The sequence below is a fragment of the Erpetoichthys calabaricus genome, chromosome 3, assembly GCF_900747795.2.
Source record: "Erpetoichthys calabaricus chromosome 3, fErpCal1.3, whole genome shotgun sequence".
NCBI lineage: Eukaryota > Metazoa > Chordata > Cladistia > Polypteriformes > Polypteridae > Erpetoichthys > Erpetoichthys calabaricus.
Genome location: NC_041396.2, coordinates 259911618 through 259924281, shown reverse-complemented (window position 1 = coordinate 259924281; position 12664 = coordinate 259911618).

Sequence of the window (12664 nt, the reverse complement as noted above, 5' to 3'; positions counted from 1 at the left end):
GGAAGCAATTTGGTGCGTACAACTTACTATCTCGTGCCCACCATTTATATATCTCGTGCCCAGCACTTACCTTAGCCAGCGCACCAGGTACTTTACAGTTAGGTCGCATCAGCCAATACTGCATTTGCGCCGCATACATACAGATGAGCACCAAATACCATCGCGTGCTACTGTACATCATTTTCTGGTAACAGGACATATCTCTAAACAGTTTAATGTTTTCCTCACACGGTTACATTCCACGGAAATGGTATTGGCAAGTTTTAAAAACAGGTTATACATTCAAGTCCAGGTCGTTGGATCCGCGCTAACCACTGCACTAATTTATAACCACAATTTATGACAACGATGCCCTTGTAAAAGGATATCGATTTGACAGAGATGGAATCATATTCATATAAAGTCTTGTAAATCATGTGATCACTACATCTATGTGGAGAAGCCATGTGCAGTCAACCGAAATTAAAGTGTTGCATTTTCTGGTCAGTAGGAAATCGCAGCTTTGCAATTTGCAATTCATTTGTGTATGTCACAACCAAACATTTCCCAAACTTTGTACCCAACTTTGAACGCCTTTACAGTGCGTGAGATAATAAGCAGATGTATACATTTCCCCACCACTGCATGTGAGGTAATGTTAAAGCAAGCTGTATTGCTATTGTTACTATGATTGACTGCCTGCACATGATGAAGATCAATGGTCCAAGTGTGGACAAGCAAATGTATGTTAAGTGCAAGGGATACTACAGCATCAATATCATGGCTTACAAACCAGAGCGCACATTAAGATCTCAAGATGCCGGATATGCTGATGATTCCAAGGATTAATAAAATAACAGTGGGAGGTTGAGCTTTTAGTTACAGGGCCCCTAAACTGTGGAATGGTCTGCCTGCTACTTTAAGAGATGCCCCTTCGATCTCAGCTTTCAAATCCAGGCTGAAGACTCACCACCTCAGTTTAGCATATCCTGACTAGAGCTGCTGATTAACTGTACAGACTGCAGCTCTGTTGTTAGTCATTAGCACTAAAACATAACTAACATGATAGTTAGAATTTGTTACTAACCCTCACCTATTCTGTTTCCCTTCTCGGTACTCAAATGTGGCACTTGGTGCCACGGCCCAGCTGCCAAGTTATTTTGCCTGCCTAAGGTAAAGTCATCCCTGATGGAGGATCGCAGCAATTGTGGGGTAGAGGGGTCCTTTCATCGGATTGGCTGGCCCAGCGCTGACTCAACTGTGGAATGGCTGATTGGGGGAGGCAGCTTGATGGCCAAGGTCTCCAGGACTCTAAACAAATCCAAATCATATTATGGGATATCATCTACTGTTAACTGCGGTGGGTTGGCGCCCTGCCTGGGATTGGCTCCCTGCCTTGCGCCCCGTATTGGCTGGGATTGGCTCCAGCAGACCCCCGTGACCCTGTGTTCGGATTCAGCGGGTTGGAAAATGGATGGTTGGATCTACTGTTAAATTCTGCTCCGTACTTGTAAAATTATTTTTACACTGTATTGAGGATTTGCTCTGTTCTGTGTATTGTATTGTATTGACCCCCTTCTTTTTGACACCCACTGCACGCCCAACCTACCTGGAAAAAGGTCTCTTTTTGAACTGCCTTTCCCATTTTTTCCCTACAAGGGTTTTTTTTGGGAGTTTTTTGTTGTCTTCATAGACAGCAAAGGCTGGGAGGCTGTCAAGAGGCAGGGCCTGTTAAGCCCATTTCGGCATGTCTTGTGTGATTTTGGGCTACACAAAAATAAATTGTATCAACACACAGCACGTCAGGGATGCAGACTGCTGAATATGTGACCCTGGGGAGATGGGGGGATTTATGTGGTATTTTTCTTTTTTTGGAGTTTTTTTTAGCACATTGTGTGGAATGATTATTTAAATATGTTTGGCAATTTTTGTCACTATATTATGGATGATAAGGAGGGGATTATTTCAAATGTGTTTTTTGGTTTTATCACTAGTTTATGGTGTTTGTGTTTCTTGTACACCACTATCACTTTGGGATTTCATTTAGCCTGTGTCATGTGCTCCGGATTGGGGCTAATTGGAATGCAGGACTTTTACTTTAAAGGATCGACCATCAGTAGTTTGAGGAGGGGGATTCTGGTTTGAACTTGGGGGTGTGCGCGCAGAGAGCTGTAGGAGATTACTTTACGCTGGATAAGTGCTGCATGTGCGTTTCTCTAAACTGACAGAATCCAGGACGGATGGTACGACCAGCACGAAGGAGGGAGGTGCAGCGAGCCAGTGAGACAAGAGATCGAGGAATCATCAATTGACTTCATGCTGTCAGGGTTCTGACATAGTCGAGGCCCGGAAGATGTGAGTACCTTCAATGTGGTCTTTATCTGCGGTGATTTAGCCTCTGATCGTAACTTCTTGTGTTCAGTCAACTCAATTAGAGTGGAGAGTCCTGTCTGGTACTGTGTGTGTGTGTGTGTTGGTTTAGGAGCTAATGGAGCAGCGTGGGAAGCCGAGCTGAGACAAGCTCAGGTGGAGTAACCCTGATGGATGCAGGATCGAACTGAATGAGCCTTTAACTTCCAGGGTTTTAGGCACAGATGCGATGGCAATGGACAGAGACAGGAACTCTCAAGTATCTGTACAAGCGCTGCATCGGACATTGATCTATTCTGTTTACATGTTGGTGATGATTGTGTTTTTATTTGTTTATTTTTTTATTAAAATTGTAATTTTTAAAAAAGATGTGGTGGTTGCTCATCCTCATATATAAAAGAAGCTGTGCTTAGCAGTACTTTGGAGTTTTGCTAATTTTGGGTCCCAGTTCCCTTCCCTTACTGGTGGCGTAGTCGGTTAGTCAATTCTTGGGTATTGAGTGGGGTGGAGCTCAGGGGAGTTGGGCATTTAGGCGCCCCCTGCCAGTGAAAAAAAAGACAATATATAGTGCCCCCCCACATCCTTACAAATATCATTCTTGGTGGTGGTGTGCAATGACAACAGTTATGAACAGGTTCGTGCAATATCCTACGTTTTAATGTTTTCCTCCTTTTACTACTTTAAATATTATTACCACCTCTGTGATGAAACCTTTTCATCATTATAAGAAAACTACAAAATGTCATCATGATTTCCAAGGTAACCACAAAGTGCTGTCATCCATCAAAACCCCAAAATGGTAGTTGTTTTGTGATGTAGCAGCACTGGTGCCTTCTGTACAATCTGTTCATGTTCCTTCACTTGCTTTTACACTGAAATCACAAGCAGGCTGAAATGAAAAGAAAGCCATCAGTGGACAGTGAAGCCAATGGTGAATGACAAGTGAGCAATAATCAAGTGAGACTTTAGAAACTGCATTCAGTTGAAGGTAGGAAGGACCTGTGAGCTGTCCAGCTGTGATCTCTGAGGGGCTCTCCAGTTTTCTGATGGCGGAGATGACTTAAAACTGCAGCTGCCTGCAACGGCTCACTCTACAAACGGGCTGCACTTCTGAGCTTTGCTCATTTGGCTCAGTTCACAAGATTTTAACTATTGATATTGACTAGCTTTGTAGCACATGGAGACACAATCTTGGGCGCTCCTTATTCTCAAGTTTGCCTTCTAGTCTCCAGTGCCTGATTTATTCAGAATGTTCACCCCTTACTAGGAGTTGGTGTAGGATGCCTCGTAAATCCTTCTCATGTTCTACTGTGAGGTAGGAGACATTCCTCTCCTATTCAGACTTTCTGTGTAATTAGTAGGAGTAATTCTGAGGTGCTTGATAAATTCAGGTTTGGATTTAGGAGAAAGAGTTGAAGTAAATTTAGATTAGGGGTCGCCAAGTCTGGTCCTGGAGGACCACCATGGCTGCAGGTTTTCATTCTAATACATTTTTTAATGAGTGCCCTTTTTGTGCTGTAACTTCTTGTGAATTCATTTCAATTTCAACTCCCCTGAATTTCTTCATCGTTCCTCTGAATTGCTTCATTTCTTTCCTTAAATGGCACCCAAACAGAAATGAAATGTGAAGTGAGTGAGCCAACAGAAGACAAACTAAGTCAGGACCTCAAATTCCAACCAATTTCACTCCAACCAGCTGCTTAATGAGGTGCCAATTCTTCTCGTTTTATTAAACCCGTTCTTTAATTTCTTGGCTTTGTTGCTGCTCTCGTGGTGCATTAGCAGACATTTCTGAAATTGTTGATTTTATCTTTTATAAGAGCACAGTTCAAATGTTTTGGGGACCTGAGCAGATCGACATTCCTGAGACCTTCACCTTTCTTTATTTTCAGATATTGTGAGATGGACACCAGTTGTTTTGGCTCATTTTGTATCTCATTATTGTTTGGCTGCTAATTAAGGAAAAAGAAACAGTTAAGGGGTCTGAGTCTTCAAGAGCAAGTCAATTAAAATTAATTCAAAAGACGTTAATTACCAGCAAAAACAGGTCACTCATTAAGAAAAGGGTTCAAATGAAAACCTGCAGCCGTGGTGGTCCTCCAGGACTGGAGTTGGGGACCCCTGAATTAGATAAAATGGAAGAGGGCAAGAGAGAGATGGCCTTCACATGCCCGGAGCATACACCTCAGCTGCAAGTAGGAAGCAGAAGGGCCAGGAAGCTTTGGTCAGACACAAAGGAACATTTCAAGCCCATCACTCATTTATAGAGAATCCAGGAGGAGACAAGGCACCCTCCAATAGTCAGGCCAGAGCTGTGACATAAAGGAGTGTGCAAGCTGCCCTTTGATGTGACATCTGCATAATGTACCCTCACTCCTTGACCACTCTACTGCCATAACCATAATAATGGTGAAAAACAGACCCATTTTGCAAATCAACTTTCATTTTGAAAGGATCAGTTGCCCTTGAACATGTTCTAACTTTAGTCCATGGCTCTCCATAAAATGCTATTACCCTCGTGATCAGTTCCTCTGGTACCATGTCATCACTTGGGGGTAGCAGCTCTCCTGGTATCTCATCACCTGCCTTGTCCAAATCCACCAATGCTGTCCTGCTAGAACTCTCTCCTTCTTTTGACCTGCCGCCTCCTAATAAACAGGGGCTCTCTCTTGCTTGCTATCTTTTAGTGTCTTTGTAATCAATAGTTTGTATTAATTTTCTTAGGTTTTCAATTACGCAGATCAGAATTGGCACTGAAAGATAATAATGCTGGGTTGTTTCCACTGCTTGAAAATTTCTGTTTTGTAATGACTGTATAAATGTGTCTGCATCTGGAACAGATTTATAAAAATTAACACTAAAAGAATGCAGAGTTTGCTTGAGGAGAATTTATTTTGCTTTTGCCGCCTAGTTTATAAAAACACCTCATGTAAACGGTCATACACCTGTTGGCCAGATTCATGTCAAGGTCACATTTAATATTGAAGGTAGTAGCGGAAATGGATGGATGACCGGATTGTTTTTCCAACTGTAGCACATGTGCATCTACTCTTAACTTTATAATCCATTAATGGACACAGCGCTGAGGCCTAATGTTGTTTCTACCCTGTGACAATGGATCTGAGCTTCTGATGTGCTTTCGGCATGCAAAAATGGATAACAATAATTCTTTATATTTATATGGTGCTTTTCACACTCACTTTGAAGTGGGGAGCCACTTCCACCACCACTAATGTGCAGCATCCACCTGGATGATGCGACGACAGCCATTTTTGCGCCAGTACACTCACCACGCATTAGCTGTTAGGTTGAGAAGGGGTGAGAGATAGTTAGCCAATTAGAGATAGGGGATGATTAGGGGGTCAGAATGATTAGGTTGTGGTGGGCAATTTAGCCAGGACATCAGTAAACACCCTGCTCTTTATGAAGGATGCTCAGGGATCTTTAATGAGCACAGAGAGTCAGGACCTCAGTTTTACCTCTCATTCTAAGGATGGCACCATTTTTATAGCATAGTATCTCCGTCACTGCACTCAGTGACGTGTGGGGAGGTTCATGGCTGGTGAGGCACTGACTCCTTCAGAGTCACATTTACAAATATATGAATCTCTTATTCACAACTGGCAGCATGCACATTGACTACTGGTTATGTTTCATATCTTATCAGCATTCTTTACACACACATACAGTAGGTAAGGTTCATATCTGGCTAAGAAAGAACGTTGCATTTATAGCGGCCAGGCAGAGCGCATTTGCTCTGCACCCTCCATGTGTTCTGAATTTGCCGTTGCAATTCCACAATTCATACTCACTCAATCCAAACGTAAGTATAAAAAAAAACATGGATTTAAATTCTGAGCTTAATTGAAATATTTAGCTGTTTTTAAAAACTTTTAATTCCGATGCTTTAATCAATTTTAATACAGACTGTTCAACAAGAGCATAGCAAGAATATTTTATTTAAGGTCAAATTTTTGTTTTTAAATATTGGATTCCCATTTTTTATAGAATTGAAAACCATTTATGGTCTTACCTTTATTTGTAAATAAAGTCCATGCGCCTATCCTTCTCCATGAAAATCTCTGTCACTCTCTTATAAAAGTGCTCATTTTCCTTTACTTTTAAAAATCTTAATCTTAAAAATAAACGGACCGCTGCAGTGCACTTGACTTTCTGATATCACTAACTTATTGGCACCCAGAGCCTCTGCATAGAAGAACAGCAGCAACAAGCACCTGTTGGGCTCACATCCGCCCCCTTCAGTGCGGCACGGTACTGTCTACCTCACCTTGTGACTTTTCACTGCGGTGTTATGTCCGATCAGCAAGACTTCCTGCTTTGCACCATGTGTTGGCTGGGATTGGCTCCAGTAGACCCCTGTGACTCTGTGTTAGGATATAGTGGTTTGGAAAATGACTGACTGACTGACATTCATTAAAGATATTAGCCAGACTGTGGAAAGTCAGGGTGTATAATAAACGCGTCTGCAAACATTAGATTGGTGACATACAGAGAGACGGCAACAGGCACGCGCCAATTGCATGCATCAACCCCGTGTGTGAGGGAGAGTGCAGTCCGAGGTGAGGTGAGGCTCGTCGGTGCTGCATCTCACGTTTCTCCCCTGTATTTGAACAGGAAATGCACCAATTCAGCGATTTTGACTATAAAAATGATCAAAATTATTGTAATCATATAGAAAACAAATTTATAGCACAGACCAGTGGACACATTTATTTTATGTTATTATTTTTAGTTTTTTTTTTAACTTTTCCTGATGACAGATGATGCTCTGCCTCATCTGACTGCACTACAGCACTGGAGGCCTCATTCAGATCACATGGTAAGCACTCCCTGCTGGCCTGACCAACACCTCTTCCAGCACACATCCAAGCTTTTCTTAGATGGTCTCCCATCCCACTACTGACCGGGTCCAAACATGTGTAGCTTGAGGTGGATGTCACTTCTGAAGCACAGGTGGTGTGGTATGTAACTTGGTCCATATGGACAGGAGATCAACCATGTTAACAAAAGTAAAACACTTCCACAATTAACCAGACCAGTCATTAGTGTCATGTGTACAGAGTGCAGTGAAATTCTTACTCATGTATTTTTTAAAATTATCTCAGAAAACACCATTCATTTTTACATACTTATTTTGCACCTGTGCTGCAGCAAGTTAGTCAAACAAAGCTGACACATACAGTGCCCTCTATGATGTTCGGGACAAAGACGCATTTCTTGTTGATTTACGCCTCTGCTCCACAGTTTAAAATTACAAATCAAACAATTCAGACATGACTAAAGTGCACATTGCAGACTTTCATTTAAGGGTATTTGCATAATTTTTGGTCACACTATATAGAAAAGACAACACTTTTTCTGTATGATCCCCACATTTCAGGGCACCATAATGTTTGGGACATGGCCATGGCAGGTCTATTAATGCAGTCATATTTAGGACTTCAGTTGCATATCCCTTGCATGCAATAACTGCTTGAAGTTTGCGACTCACTGACATCTCCAGGTGCTGAGGATCTTCTCTGGTGATGCTCTGCAAAGCCTCTAATGCAGCCATTTTCAGCTCCTGCTTATTTTGGGGGCTTGTCCCCTTCAATTTACTCTTCAGCATATGGAAGGCCTGCTCAATTTGATTTAAATCAGGTTAGACAGTTACTGGTTATGAAATTGACTTGTTACAAAAACACTGGACAGATAGCAGATACCAAAGAGGTCAGGTCAGATCAAGTTGGGGAGTATGCACTGGTACAGCACGTTGCCGTACCCACCACACGATGAAACAGCTCGGGATCCTGGTTGGCAACTCCGCAGACAGACACATGGTTCAGTCCCACCCGCTGGAAATGACCCTCTATCTGCCGCAGCCAGGTGTTACGTGGGCGACCCCTTGGCCTGGTCTAGCCACTCGGATCCCTAGCAATGAGGATCTTACGAGCTGGATCACCCTCGGGGAATGGCGCCATATGGCCGTACTGCCATAACTGATGCTTCCTCACAATGCAGGCAATGTGCCTCATTTAGTACTCCATGAACAACCACTCATTCAACACAAAGTCAAACCAGTGGTACCCAATGATTCTCCGAAGTGACATACAGTAGAACCTCTGGTCACGAACGTTTCCGAACACGTACAAATCGGGTTAAGATCAAAATGTTTGCCAAAATTTTGCATCTGTTCATGACCACACACTCTGGTGGTGAACAAAAACACTGGCGGCCAGTTTCCCTACACACCAATGACTTGCCATTCTCCGTTTCCCATTTTCTTTTGTTTGCATATACAGGGCCTAACAAAGCAGCTGATGTTGCAAAATGGAGTTATAATGTTATAATGTTAACCAAGCAGAGGCATTAAGTGCTGGAAGAGGTGGAAAAACTGCTGCTAGTGTGGTTGAATGAGAAGCAACTTGCAGGGGATAGCATAAGCGAGGCGATCATACGTGAGAAAGCCAGGAAGATTCATGGTGATTTGCTGAAAAAAAATCCTTCTTCGAGCGGTGAAGGAGAGGAATTTAAAGCCAGTGGAGGATGGTTTGAAAAGTTTCGCAAGAGAAGTGGCATTTAATTTATTTTCCCTGTGCTTAAAACTCATAAAAAAAGTGTTTACAGCGAGCAGTTCGTAAGGGTGTAGCGCAAACTCTTACAATGTTAGTTTTCTCTGTTGTTCAAGGTTTTCTCAGTGTTATTCAATGTTTTTACATTTAGTTTACTATTCCACTGTGCATTCTATGGTATAATTAACTATTTTTGTGTTTAAAAAAATATATATTTACATGCAATTCTTACGGTCTGGAACGGATTAATTGTATTTACATACAATCTTATGGGGAAATTACGTTCTGGTCGCGACCAAATCGGGTCGCGTCCAGAGTTTTGGAATGAATTACGGTCGTGACCAGAGGTACTACTGTAGTATCAAAGGTGTCCAGTCTTCATCTCAGGTCACTGGATAGCGTCCATGTCTCACAACCATATAGCAAGACAGGAAGCACCAGGACTCTAAAGACTTGGACTTTTGTCCTTTTGAAAAGACATCGGGAGCACCACACACACACCTTTCCAGCAACCTCATGACCCCCCCTTGCTCTCCAAATCCATCTACTGACCTCATAGGAAGAGTCACCAGAGATATGAATGCCGCTGCCGAGATAATTAAGCCTCTAGATGCGGTTGACACTCTCCCCACAAACAGGCACACTGCTGATGGCTGTGCCCAAGACATCATTAAAGGCCTGGATCTTGGTTTTTATCCAGGACACTTGCAAACCCAGACACTCAGACTCTCGAGAGCCCCGATCAGAAACTCCATTGACTCAGCGAAGATCACAGCATCATCAGCAAAGTGAAGATCAGTGAATCTCTCTTCACCAGCAGATTTCCCACAGCCGCTGGACCCCACAACCTCGCCCAACACCCAGTCCATGCAAACATTGAACAGGGTAGGAGCAACCCCTGATGAATCCCAGAATCATCTAAGAAAAACACAGCCTCAATTCTGCCTCCACTCTGCACAGCACTCACAGTACCAGTGTACAAGTTTCAGGATGTTCTACAGGGCAACTTGATCAACTGAGTCGAATACATTACAGAAATCGACAAAGGCTTAAAAGAAACTCTGCTGATATTTGCGTTTGCGCTCCATGAGAACCCTCAGTGCCAAGATGCGGTCGATGGTAGACTTCTTAGGTGTAAAACCAGACTGCTCCAGTTGCTGGTAGGTGAGCAAGTGATCATGGATCCTATTGAGGATGACCCTAGCAAGGACCTTACCCGGCACAGAGAGCAGTGTTATTCCCCTGTAGTTGCTACAATCCAGGCGATCACCCTTCCCTTTCCAGATAGCGATGAGAAGTCCCATTATCCAGTCTGTTGGGATGACTCCCGCCTCCCAAATGGAAGCAAAGATTGCTTACAATGCCAGGAGGACAGCCTTACCACCAGCATGGAGAAGTTCACCCTGGATACCACAGGTCCCTGTAGCCTTCCCTAACCTCAACTGGTTCACCACCTGTGCAATCTCCGTAAGATTGGGTGGTTCACAGCTAATTGGAGGATCAGCCTCAAGAACCGTGAACCCAGATATCCAACATCTTGATCAGCTTTGAACAACTGCTCAAAGTAGCCAGCCCAACAGGTCACAACTGCAGTGTCATCAGTAAGGACCGTTCCATCTGCTGCCCTGACTGAAACTCTACTAGGAACAGATTTGGATGTGCGTAATGCTTCGGATCCTCTGTAAACAGGTCATGGGTCACTAGACCACAGAGGGTGCGTCACTTTCCTCTAACAAACACCTCTTTATTTGCCCTCAGAGCCCTCGCAGCCGTTCTTCTGAGTTCCCGGTACAGACCAGAGTTGCCATTGAGCCATGTGCTGTGACTCCTCTCGATGATATCCAGGGTGCCCTGCGAGATGGAACACCTCCTTCTGGGAAAGGCAGTAGATGCAATTCCAATCTACCCAAACAGTTTTCAAAACTAGGCAAAATGTAATACCAGAAAGTGCAAAATACTATTTAAAGGCAAATGAACAATAATTATAAATAGAAGATGAATGATGTTGCCTCACAGCAAACGACCTTTGAAAAGGATTTAAAGATTTATACAATTGCAGAAGCAATTACAAAAGCTAATAATTATTTAAGGTTTATACTGTAAAAACTGTTGGAACATAAATAGATGTTATTTTCAGACTGTATAAATGGACTGGTGGGTTGTATGCTGTTCTGGTCACCATACTTCAAAAAAACACATCACAGCTTAGAATTTTATATTACAGGCTAATGGAAGTAAACCTCTGTAGAAGTGAACAATGGGGGATACGTCCTCAAAATCCTCAAAGGCATCAGTAAAATGATGCAGTCCACTTCGTTTATTTAAAGAGAGAATCGGTGACTCAAGGGCAACTAATAAAAATGAAGTAACTTACATTTAACACAGAATCCAGGAAGCACTCCTTTAAATAGAGATGTTAGAATCTGATACAAACTACCGAGTCATGTAGTTGAAGAAGAAGAAGAAATTAAAAAAAAAAATGGACATTGGGAAAAGCAAGCAATGCTGGTGGACTAAATAGGCTGATAGGCATTTCGATTCACTTTACTGAATTGATTCTTTTGATTCATTTTTTGGATTAGATGTTGGTGCAAACAATGAGTTTTAGGGGAGTCTGGGGTATATGACCATTGATATGACACTGTCCCATATCATTACACAAAGCATAACATGACATTTAAGATGCATCATTAATAAGAAATTACATTACAGTATCCCAATGACTTAGGTAATGATTTAGCTCAAACTGAAAAGAATCAGTAAATGATACACGTCCAGTGCAGTCAGTGAGACATAAAAAAGTGTGCATTGTTTATATAAATTGTTTATATATTGAATTTAGGGCGGCAAGGTGGCGCAGTGGTAGCACTGTTGTCTCACAGTAAGGAGACCTGGGTTCGCTTCCCTGGTCCTCCCTGCATAGAGTTTGCATGTTCTCCCCTTGTCTGCATGGGTTTCCTCTGTTTTCCTCCCACAGTCCAAAGACATGCAGGTTAGGTGCATTGGCGATCCTAAATTGTCCCTAGTGTGTGCTTGGTGTGTGTGCGTACGCCCTGCCTGGGATTTGTTCCTGCTTTGCGCCCTGTGTTGGCTGGGATTGGCTCCAGCAGACCCCCCGTGATCCTGTGTTTGGATATAGCGGGTTGGATAATGGATGGATGGATATTGAATTTAAAATAACTTCAGAAATCAATTTAAATAAAACAATTATTACACTCTAATATAAATGTGTTATTTCTGTATTGTACTTGTGTGATGAATAAGAATCATCAGGCACAGAGGTTTCGCTGATATTGATTATTTGAACTGAAAAGAATCATAAATGAAGCAAGAAGAGACTCTCGTTTCAGGCAGTCCTTCCACATGCACTTTAAACACCTACAGTAATCCCTCCTCCATCGCGGGGGTTGCGTTCCAGAGCCACCCGCGAAATAAGTAAATCCGCGAAGTAGAAACCATGTTTATATGGTTATTTTTATATTGTCATGCTTGGGTCACAGATTTGTGCAGAAACACAGGAGGTTGTAGAGAGACAGGAACGTTATTCAAACACTGCAAACAAACATTTGTCTCTTTTTCTAAAGTTTAAACTGTGCTCCATGACAAGACAGAGATGACAGTTCTGTCTCACAATTAAAAGAATGCAAACATATCTTCCTCTTCAAAGGAGCAAACAAATCAATAGGGCTGTTTGGCTTTTAAGTATGCCAAGCACCGCGGCACAAAGCTGTTGAAGGCGGCAG